The 12,397-nt window shown below is 44.3% G+C and overlaps 1 protein-coding gene across 2 annotated transcripts in view; it reads right to left on the bottom strand.

The window, feature by feature from the left end:
- si:dkey-246g23.2 (solute carrier family 66 member 2) overlaps positions 1-12,397 on the bottom strand; it is a 69,478-nt gene that overhangs the window by 20,529 nt on the left and 36,552 nt on the right. The window lies entirely within an intron of this gene.

Here is a 12,397-nt window from a genome sequence, read left to right as displayed (position 1 = left end):
ATGACTGTACTTATATCAGAGGCAAAGAAAGGCATATTTATATTAGTGCTGGTGAAAAATTAATTGTGATTAGTCACATGTATATATAATTGATCTTATATATAATTTTTTTTTTTTTAAATAAAATATATGTGTTGTCTTAAATGTATGCTTGCATGCGTGTGTGTGTATGTATATACATTCATACACACAGACTCACATACTCACCTAAAGGATTATTAGGAACACTATACTAATACTGTGTTTGACCCTCTTTCGCCTTCAGAACTGCCTTAATTCTAAGTGGCATTGATTCAACAAGGTGCTGAAAGCATTCTTTAGAAATGTTGGCCATATTGATAGGATAGCATCTTACAGTTGATGGAGATTTGTGGGATGCACATCCAGGGCACGAAGCTCCCGTTCCACCACATCACAAAGATGCTCTGGGCTGAGATCTGGTGACTATGGGGGCCATTTTAGTACAGTGAACTCATCATGTTCAAAAAACCAATTTGAAATGATTCAAGCTTTGTGACATGGTGCATTATCCTGCTGCAAGTAGCCATCAGACGATTGGTACATGGTGATCATAAAGGGATGGACATGGTCAGAAACAATGCTCAGGTAGGCCATGGCATTTAAATGATGCCCAATTGGCCTAAAGTGTGCCAAGAAAACATCCCCCACACCATTACACCATGGCCTACACAGTGGTAACAAATGGATCCATGTTCTCATTCTGTTTACGCCAAATTCTGACTCTAACATCTGAATGTCTCAACAGAAATCAAGACTCATTAGACCAGGCAACATTTTTCCAGTCTATAACTGTCCAATTTTGGTGAGCTTTTGCTAATTGCCTCTTTTTCCTATTTGTAATGGAGATGAGTGGTACCCGGGGGGGTCTTCTGCTGTTGTAGCCCATCCGCCTTAAGTATGTGCGTGTTATGGCTTTACAAATGCTTTGCTGCATACCTCGGTTGTAACGAGTGGTTATTTCAGTCAAAGTTGCTCTTCTATCAACTTGAATCACTCGGCCCATTCTCCTCTGACCTCTAGCATCAACAAGGCATTTTCGCCCACAGGACTGCCATATACTGGATGTTTTTCTCTTTTCACACCATTCTTTGTAAACCCTAGAAATGCTTGTGCATGAAAATCCCAGTAACTGGGCAGATTGTGAAATACTCAGAATGGCCCGTCTGGCACCAACAACCATGCCACGCTCAAAATTGAACAGGTGTTCCTAATAATCCTTTAGGTGAGTGTAATTTGCAGGTATCAATATGTGGGAGACTCCTGGAACTTCCAGGAGAGGTGGGATGTTTTGTGTATAGACAGCTAGATAGAAAATAGACAGTTTTTTTAATGTAATATTTCACAAAATTGTTGTTGTTTTTTTTTTTTTTCAATCAAACAAATTGTATCACGAATATAGGCTTTTCTTTCAAAAACATTAAAACTATTACTCATTATAAAATTATAATATACAGAGATTATATAAAGACTGCGAAAAGCAAATTTTTGCCCAAAAGCAATTTTGCAACCTAGATAGATGGATAGTTGGATAGATGGCAGACGTATGGATAGATAGACATTCAATGAAACCAAAATGTTTTTTCTATAGCCTCACTGTAAAAGCACCCTTTTGAAACCTTTATTTTCAAGAGCAGTGTTCTTATCCAATTCATATCAAAATTTAAATGTTTTCAAAATGAATCGCAAATATCTGTTCTGATATGTTCTGTCCAGTCTCACTAAAATCATGAAGAGAGAGAGAGAGAGAGAGAGAGAGAGAGAGAGAGAGAGAGAGAGAAGACACAGGATAGTGAAGACAGGCTTCTTCATCACATTGGTCATCTCTACATTAGTGATCACGCACCATGTAAGACACCCTGACATGATCAACGACTACCTGTCTCTCCTCCAAACTGATAGCACAGGATCCTGAAATGAGCTGACATCAGCTCCAGAGAATTGATAGCTAAATAATAGCCCTATTTGTTACAGCTCTGACTGGAGCGTCACATTGAGTGGTGGAGAGCCCACAGACCACACGCTGTCATTTAGTAGGTTTTATGTTCTGATTACTTGTATGCATCTACCTGACAGGCACCGGTACAGTGTGACTGCTGTGCCATACACTGCTCCTGGGAAACATTTGCATGATTGTGTGGTAAAGGACATCTCAATGTGTGTGTTTGCATCATATTATCAGAAAATTCCGCCTGAAATGGGAGAACAGATAGGATCAGGAATTAGAAAGCCTCGGAAATCACATACAAGTTAAGTGCTAAGCTAGAAAGGAAAGTAGAAAATCTCTTTCTGATAATGGGATAGATATTTTTTTCCATGAAATCGCAGGTGTGATCGCAGGGTGTGCTCATCGCAAAATGAGCAGCAGTGAATTAAGAACACTTTGGACTATATATTTTTGTCTGTGTAGAAATGCAATTATTTAACAGTTTTCCCGGCATATAGTGATAAACAGCAGATACACTATATTGCCATATGTTTTGGGACGCCTGCCTTTACATGAACATGAACTTTAATGATATCCCATTCTTAGTCTTTAGGGTTTAATATGCAGTTGTCCCACCATTTGCAACAGTTTCGACTCTTCTGGGAAGGCTTTCCACAAGGTTTAGAAGTGTGTTAATGGGAATTTTGACCATTCTTCTAGAAGCGCATCTCCAAACTGTTCCCACAAAGTTGGAAGCATGAAATTGTCCAAAATGTCTTGGTATGCTGAAGCATTAAGAGTTCTTTCACTGGAACTAAAGGGCCAAGCCCAACCCCTGAAAAACAACCCAACACCATAATCCCCTCCACCAAACTTTACACTTGGCAAAAAAACTCGTCCATTGGATTGCCAGACAAGCGTGATCCGTCACTCCAGAGAAAACATCTCCAAAAAACATCTTCAAAACATCATGGTGGCGTGCTTTACTACACTGCATCTGACGCTTTGCATTGGTGATATAAGGCTTGGATGCAGCTGCTTAGCCATGGATACTCATTCCATGAAGCTCTCTATGCACTGTTCTTGAGCTGATATGAAGGCCATACAAAGTTTGGAGATCTGTAGCTATTGACTCTGCAGAAAGGCTTCCGCGCACTGTGCACTTCAGCATGCACTGACCCTTCTCTGTGATTTTTCATGGCCTTTACGAGTTGCTGTTTTTACCAATTGCTTCCACTTTGTTAGAATACCACTAACAGTTGACCGTGGAATATTTAGTAGTGAGGAAATTTCATGAATAGACTTATTGCATGGATTTATTGCAGGCAACCTATCATGGTACCATGCTTGAATTCAGTGAGCCCCTGAGAGCAACCCATTCTTTCAAAAATGTGTATAGAAGCAGTCTGCATATATATATATATATATATATATATATATATATATATATATATATATATATATATATATATATATATATATATCGTATCAAGGTTTCCACAAACATATAAAGCTGCACAACTGTTTTCAACATTAACAATTTTAAATGTTTCTTGAGCAGCAAATCAGCATATTAGAATGACTTCTGAAGGATCATGTGACACTGAAGACTGGAGTTACTGGAGTTATGAAGACTGGAGTGTATGTATGTTGCAGTTCTTAAAGTTACACACTTAACAGGAGAATGTACCCTAAAACAGAAGCACAATCCTTATAGAGCAACCCGAGGTTAAGTGTCTTACTCAAATGTACATCACTGACAGATCACTGCTTGCTCCTGAAGAGAAATCTGCAGTTACTTTTCTAAACAAATGAACTGACAACAGGAGGGAAACGCCACAGATTTACATCAAACAAGTCACCAATTCTGGACAAGAATATCATAGATTCTTGAGGGTGAGCTATTTTTTTCTTCTCTTTTTTGACCTACAAACACTCAGAACACCCTAGAAAGTGCTTATAAAATGCCATCATCCTTCACCCAGGCCGATGTGCAAGCTATAACCTGTCATGCTCTAGAACGTCTTGTTCCTCATTGGTGGCATTCAACGGAACGGTCACACTTCAAAATGGAAGATAAAGGTGCACAATGAAAAAACACCAGAACAGAGCCTTTTCTTCTCAGATGTCCAAAGATCAAACATTTCAATTAATATAACACAGCACCCACCTCAAAGTCAGAAGTTTTCTTAACCTTTGTGTTTGCGGTGGCTCTAATCTCTGGGAAAGAAAACTTATATCAGTGAAGCTTTCAGGCCACAACATCTGCAGACTCCCTACTGCTTCATGAGGCACTTCAATCCCAAAAAATAAAATAAAAGGAGTCCAAGGAACCTTTGGAGAGAATGGCAACTAATATGAAGGGCCATCTAAATAACCCATCTCTTTTGCTTCAATGGTCATCTTCCCAAGGTCTGTAGTAGGGCTGGGCGATATGGCCCAAAAAAAAAATCCCCGATTTTTTCACCAAAAATTCGATTTACGATTTAAAACGATTTTTTTCCCCTCCTACTTAAAATCAGTCTGCAGATGACAAAGAAATTGTTCAAAACAAGTTTTAACTTTATTTTGTTTAGGTAAAATTAAATATTTGCAGCTTGGTAGAAGTGCCACCTGGGGTGCAAAACTTTCAGCATGTGAATAACCCGGACTATTCCACAGTATAAATGGGCACCATATCTTTTGCAATATACAGTATACATATCAAAGGTTTATGAATTGATATGCAGATAAAATTAACTTTTATTAACAACAGTAATGTGCAAATAAAGTATAGGGAAAATTTAAATGTAGCCTAATGCTCTTATTAAATATAGATTAGCATTGTTCTTCAATAGTCTCACACTGAACTGATCGACAGCTTCAGTGATTATTAAAGGAGCTCTTTGCTTTACTGTAATTTAGTCACAATTTGAAGAAAAGTTTAGTTTTTCCTGAGACTGTGACTTCGTACTTTCCATACATTAGGGAGTGAAAATCGCTAATAAATCAATAAGTGCTCTTCTGCTGGTTATAGTGGTGGGCATTTCATATCTTTTTTAAAATAAAAATGCTACAAAATGGATTACACATTTTTAAAAAATAAACTAAAAAAACATTCGACTATTTCTTTCACAAGACCCCTTTAAACTTTTAGTTTTAAAAACCATCACATTAAAAATAACATTACAATCGGATATCTAGAGCTTTGAAGTGCTGGAAATAAGTGTGAAGCTCTTGAAAACCATTGGAAAGTGCTTGAATTTCAATCTCAAAAGGTTGTACGAATCCTGAGATAAATAATGACAACAACAACAACAACATTAAATCCATGTGGTTTTACTACAGTACAATCGTGGTAAATGTTGGTGTTTTGTGACTGAAACCCCTGACCTTCGCTCAGCTCTGTTTGATCTGATATCTGTGGTTTATAACAGAATTCTGCGCCGACCGTTTCCACTAGATCACAGTAGCGATGGTGTGTTGATTTAAACGGTCTCTCACTGGATCACCAGCGCTGTGTATCGTGTCTGTCACGAGATTGGCCCGTGTGTGAGCTCGCGCTGCGTTCGTGTCAGCGCAGCTTTAAATGAGTATAGCGCCTACCGCGGTTCCGTTCAGACTTCAAACACACTTTGCAGCGGGGTATTGTTAATTGTTCTGTGAAAAACTGAACCAATTACGAATGACACGGTATGTTGTTAGACGCGATCCTTGTTGTTTGTGTACCTCTGTGGCAAACGCGCGCGGGGAGGGCTGAGCCATTACGGGAGCTCAGAGGGGAGCGTCGGCGGATTTGAAAGAGAAAACCGATTCCCTTTCGAGAGAGGTTCCTCGTATTACGTATGGGAAAAACTCCTTTTCTCGAGAATGTGAAGCAAAACTTTTAATAAAGGTATCTATGTAAAGCGCAGTGAGCTGCACGGCCATAGCCCAGCGCGAGGAGCGCTCTGATTGGCCGGGCTGCGGCAACTGCAGGAACCTATGGTGAGGCGGCTGAGAGGAACGAACCAATGGGGGGCGTTCCAGAAGCCCGCCGAAAAAGGTGCTTATATTTGCATACAGGAGGCTATATAAGACCCTAATTCGCCATAGGTGTCAGATTTTATCTCCTTCAGCGATACCTTCGCTGGTCTCCGGAAGAAGCACCGCCGTTGAAAAGGCACCAGCGGAACCTGCAGCTGAGGACGACGGACTCCCTCTCCGCCTTCTCTGCCGTTCCAGCTACGCCATCCGGCGTTATATATCCTTTAAACTGTGTCTATGTTGAGTGTTATATGTGTTTGTGTGTGTGTTGCCGCTGCAACGCCACTTCTAGAGCTTACAGGCTTGTTCTACTCGAGGACTCTCTCGTTCCGCCGCGTCGTTAAGCGCCGCGGAAAGACGGAGCTCTTCTCACTCTCCCTCTGCTCTCGTCCCGTCGCGCTGAATAGCGCCGCGGAAAGAGAGAATGTTAGAGGACATGAGCACACTCAAGCCGAAGCTCTCTTCACTCTGCCGCCGCCGCGGCTCTTCTTCCGCCGCTGCCACAGAGTTGTTCCCACTCTTCTCTCATTCCGTCGCGCTACAGCCGCGGACAGAGAATACTAGAGTGAATAGGCGAACTCGAGCCGAAGCTCTCGTCACTATACCGTCGCGCTGAGGAGGCGCCGCGGACAGACGGAGTTTTTCCTCAGTCTTCCTCTTCTCTGGTTCAGTCGCGATATCGCCGCGGACAGAGAATACTAGAGTGAATAAACAAACTCGAGCCGAAGCTCTCGCCGTGCTAGAAGCGCCGCGGACAGAGTTTTACCTCACGCTTCCAATTCTCTCGTCCTGTCGCTCTATCGCCGCGGACAGAGAATACTAGAGTGAATAAACAAACTCGAGCCGAAGCTCTCGCCGTGCTAGAAGCGCCGCGGACAGAGTTTTACCTCACGCTTCCAATTCTCTCGTCCTGTCGCTCTATCGCCGCGGACGGAGAATACTAGAGTGAATAAACAAACTCGAGCCGAAGCTCTCGCCGTGCTAGAAGCGCCGCGGACAGAGTTTTACCTCACGCTTCCAATTCTCTCGTCCTGTCGCTCTATCGCCGCGGACAGAGAATACTAGAGTGAATAAACAAACTCGAGCCGAAGCTCTCGCCGTGCTAGAAGCGCCGCGGACAGAGTTTTACCTCACGCTTCCAATTCTCTCGTCCTGTCGCTCTATCGCCGCGGACAGAGAATACTAGAGTGAATAAACAAACTCGAGCCGAAGCTCTCGCCGTACTAGAAGCGCCGCGGACAGAGTTTTACCTCACGCTTCCAATTCTCTCGTCCTGTCGCTCTATCGCCGCGGACGGAGAATACTAGAGTGAATAAACAAACTCGAGCCGAAGCTCTCGCCGTGCTAGAAGCGCCGCGGACAGAGTTTTACCTCACGCTTCCAATTATCTCGTCCTGTCGCTCTATCGCCGCGGACAGAGAATACTAGAGTTAATAAACAAACTCGAGCCGAAGCTCTCGCCGTGCTAGAAGCGCCGCGGACAGAGTTTTACCTCACGCTTCCAATTCTCTCGTCCTGTCGCTCTATCGCCGCGGACAGAGAATACTAGAGTGAATAAACAAACTCGAGCCGAAGCTCTCGCCGTGCTAGAAGCGCCGCGGACAGAGTTTTACCTCACGCTTCCAATTCTCTCGTCCTGTCGCTCTATCGCCGCGGACAGAGAATACTAGAGTGAATAAACAAACTCGAGCCGAAGCTCTCGCCGTGCTAGAAGCGCCGCGGACAGAGTTTTACCTCACGCTTCCAATTCTCTCGTCCTGTCGCTCTATCGCCGCGGACAGAGAATACTAGAGTGAATTAACTAACTCGAGCCGAAGCTCTCGCCGTGCTAGAAGCGCCGCGGACAGAGTTTTACCTCACGCTTCCAATTCTCTCGTCCTGTCGCTCTATCGCCGCGGACAGAGAATACTAGAGTGAATAAACAAACTCGAGCTGAAGCTCTCGCCGTGCTCATTCTACCGCCGCCGTGCTGAAGCGCTGCGGACAGAGAATACTAGAGTAAGTTAGACGAGCGAGCTCGGGCTGTTGGGTATGTCAAGAACAATGTCGCTGCAGCGCGCGCTTACTGCCAAGGAAGTTGTAATGGCTGCCTTGTCATGATAGCGCGCGCCCCTTCCACAGCGCGTTGCTGACTAGAGCGCGGCTTACGTCATAGCACGCGCTCACTGTCAGAGCATAAGGGCGTCGGAAAATGGCTGCCAAGCTAAGCCCTTTTTTCACTCTATCACTTCCAGTCCCCTTTATTCAGGCGGCTGGAAAGGTTTTTACACTGTAGACAAAGTGTCCACTACACAGTGTGCACCCCTACATAAGCACTGTTAATTCAGCCTCACAAAATCACAAATAAATCCCGCCGCGGCCGGATTACACCATATAAAGTCAACTAGCCTTATTGCAGTCAACTAGCCTGTGGTCAAACACGCTTGTCTGCATGCGCGCTTTCAGTCTAGACTAGAGCATAACGGCATTGTGGAATGGCTCACATACCACCCGCACTTCCTTACATTCTCCCAGTTCCCTTAAGTTAAGTGACTGGAGATGAAATATTGCAGTCAACTAGCCTGTGTTAAACACGCTCGTCTGCACACTAATGCTGTGTGCGTTTACCCCTGTGGATTTGCTCACTGGTTTGCACCGTGGGTATTCTACGTAGGTTGTGCGCCACTGCACATTGTTTACACTACACACAAAAGAGCTTTCTATGTAGGAAATGTGCCCACTTTACAGTCTGCACTCCTGCACCCAAGCACTTTTCACAAAGTTCACTCTCGCACACACAATATAAATGTGAGGCGTGCGCCCACTGCAAAGCCTGCACCGCCAAAACTAACACTATCCCCACAGTGTTACAAGCAGTGTTACAGCACAAGCAACCCGGCTAACAGGCCCCTATTACTAAGCGGCCAGCCCCCGAATCTAATTCAACCCCTGGCTTTACGAGCCCAGGCCTGGCAGGCCATTCCTGGTATATAATATTGGGTGTTGAACATATAAAACGAGGTTCTCGCTACAGTTTTGCTCGCAGACCCCGCGATTCAAGCCGTGGTCGAGCCCTCTGTAAGAAGCAGTGTCAGTCACGTGCTTCTCGCTGAGGCATTGAGACTGTTAAAGGAGAGAGCGGCGAAAACAGTACACCCGACGCTAGCGAGTCAGGTTTTTACTGTCGCTAATTCCTCATGCCGAAAATGGGTGGCGGTCTCAGGCCCATTTTCCAGGCATCTGAACAAAGCACTTATGACACGCTCGTTTCAAGGTGCTGACGGTGAAACAAATCCTCGCGCACATTCGCCCCGGGGATTGGGTTTTCTCAATAGATCTGAAAAACGCATACTTCACGTTACGATAACCCCCCACCCCCACTACAGGCCATTCTTGAGATTCGCCTTCGAGGGGCAGGCTTATCAGTACAGTCATTGTCATAGACTCAAGACTTACGGCATAAGAACCACCACGTCTTGATAATGTACATAAAATCGCTAGGGCAGCCGAGATCAGACTCTGTTCACTGCATGGCTAAGCATCTCATTTTATGGGCAGAGCACAATCTGAGCTCCCTAAGGGCGGCTTACGTGCCAGGTATTCTGAATCAGGGTCCGGACATGTTATCCAGAGGACCCATGTCCCCAGGGGGATGGTCCCTTTACCCGCAAACAATTCAGCTCGCACAGCACACGCTGCCCAATATTTTTTCTGCAAACGCAGGGATGCCCTGGCCCATGTTGGCCCAGACTCCCTCTATATGTTCCCTCCGATCGCGATCCAGCTGCAGCCTGTGCTTTTTAATAGCCCCACTTTGGAAGAACCGCACATGGTTCTCCATACTGTTTCAGCTGTCAGACACAGCCCCATGCCTATTCTGCCAATGAAAGGGAAGGTCTGGCATCCCAATCCCGAGCTGTGGGCCCTCCACGTATGGCCCATCAACGGTATCCGGGAACCTCTCTGACAAGTTATGAACACTATTTCGGAAGCTAGAGCCCCTGCTATCTGGCAGCTCTGCTTTGAAGTGGTCAGTGGTTTTCTAACCAATGTGCCACGCGAAACATCGACGCACACTCATGCGAACTGGCGGAACCGCTCGCTTTCTCCAAGAGCTAATGGATGCGGGCCGTCCCCCCTCCATACTCGGGGTGTGTGTCTCCGCCATAGCAGCTAGCCACGCTCCGATCGCGGCACATTCACTAGGGAAAAGTGATCTTATTGTGTGTTTTCTTAAAGGGGCCAGGAGATTCAGCCCGCCTTGCCCCTACCTCGGTCCCTATTTGGGACCTCGCCATGGTTTTGGAGGCCGTGAAGGGTTCCCCCTCCTAACCACTTCAGAACACGAGCTTGAAGCACATATCACTCAAAACCGTTTTTCTGCTGGCTGTGGCCTCGGTTAACCGAGTGGGTGGCTCACCTGCACTCTCCGTGAGCCCTTCCTGTCTTGAGTTTGGGCCCAGCAACTTCAAGGTTGTGCTCAAACCGAGGCATGGTTTTATGCTGAAAGTGCTATCAACCCCTTCAGTATGCAGGTCTTTGCACTGCTTAACCCGCGTCTCAGAGAGAATAAGACGCAAACCTATTCTGCCCAGTCAGAGCATTGAGATTGTATTTAGAGCGCTCCGCCCCCTTCAGGCAGTCGGATCAGCTCTTCATTGCTTCGGTGGCCGCACTAAAGTTTGTGCTGTCATGAAACAGTCTCTCACACTGGATAGTGGATGCAGTCCCACTAGCATATAGGTCCAGGACCTAACCTGTCCTACAGGCATTTAAGCCCACTCCTCTAGAGGCATGGCCTCATCTTGGGCTTGGTCGTGTGACATTTCTTTGGAAGATATCTGTGCGGCGGCAGGCTGGGCCTCTCCGTCCACTTTTATCAGATTCTACAAGTTGGAGGTTCCAGCTCTACAAGCAGGGCTTCTCTCCATCTAGGCTCTATCTTGACCCTGGCAAACAGATTGCCTTACATTTTGGCCTGTACACATTAGTCCTTAAGCACTATTCATTCATCATAAGATCCGACTATGTCCGATCAGCTGTTCAAACGAACCGACTCTTCCGGTTCTTCATTCCCCTTATAAGCCGCCTCTGTCGGTGTCTCGGGGGTTTATAACATGTGCTTTGGGTATACTGGGTCAGTCAGCACACACGGCGCTTTACATTGTGTTCCCATACGTAATACGAGGAACCTCTCTCGAAAGGGAACGTACTCGGTTACTTTCGTAACCTCGGTTCCCTGAGAGAGAGGAACGAGTATTACGTTCCGTGCCGTGTTTATGCTTCTCAGGTATCGCTTCAGTCGATCTTAAAACCTGACACCTATGGCGAATTAGGGTCTTATATAGCCTCCTGTATGCAAATATAAGCACCTTTTTCGGCGGGCTTCTGGAACGCCCCCCATTGGTTCGTTCCTCTCAGCCGCCTCACCATAGGTTCCTGCAGTTGCCGCAGCCCGGCCAATCAGAGCGCTCCTCGCGCTGGGCTATGGCCGTGCAGCTCACTGCGCTTTACATAGATACCTTTATTAAAAGTTTTGCTTCACATTCTCGAGAAAAGGAGTTTTTCCCATACGTAATACTCGTTCCTCTCTCTCAGGGAACCGAGGTTACGAAAGTAACCGAGTACGTTTTCATTCACAAAAATCGTCGTAAACTAAAAACTCGAATTAATTCATAAAATCGATTTATCGCCCAGCCCTAGTCTGTAGCCTGAACCCTTTCTTATGTTCTGTCAGTGCCTGGATGAAGGCCAAGGGCTCTATGGCAGATGTTTGTCCAATTTTGCTGGGTTCTGTCCATCAGCTGCACCCTTAATGCCATTTAATGCTGTTTTGAAGTAGTCCAGTTTGCAGAATCCCATGAGTGTTTATTTATACACAGATTCATTTTGAATGCATGCATGATCATGCATATTAATTTGCAGAGGCACATGTCTCTTGTATTCTATGAATGCTTGATTATGTGCAACCAACAAAACAGAGAATGCTAATGCAATAAATACAAAATAATAAACAAAAAAATGCAGCCTTTGTGAACAAACGATTCATCACATTATCCTACAGAAATAATTTAATATGTTAAATTGTAATATTATTTCACAATATTTCTGAAGGATTGTGACATTGAAGATCGAAGTAAAGGCTGCTATATATATATATATATATATATATATATATATATATATATATATATATATATATATATATATATATATATATATATATATATAAAAGGCTATATATATATATATAAGGCTATATATATATATATATATATATTACCCACTATAGGACCCACTTTATATTAGATGGCCTTAACTACTATGTACTAACATTGTAAATAAAAATTTGCTACAATGCACACTTATACATGTTTTACATTGTACTTACATTTAAAAAAAAAAAAAAAATACCTGCATGTAATTACATCTGTAATTAATTTCTGTAGTTACATTTGTAATTTCACA

The sequence above is a fragment of the Pseudorasbora parva genome, chromosome 16, assembly GCF_024679245.1.
Source record: "Pseudorasbora parva isolate DD20220531a chromosome 16, ASM2467924v1, whole genome shotgun sequence".
Lineage (NCBI taxonomy): Eukaryota > Metazoa > Chordata > Actinopteri > Cypriniformes > Gobionidae > Pseudorasbora > Pseudorasbora parva.
The sequence above is the reverse complement of the archived record's forward strand: the minus strand, read 5'-3'. Positions and strand labels throughout refer to the sequence as shown.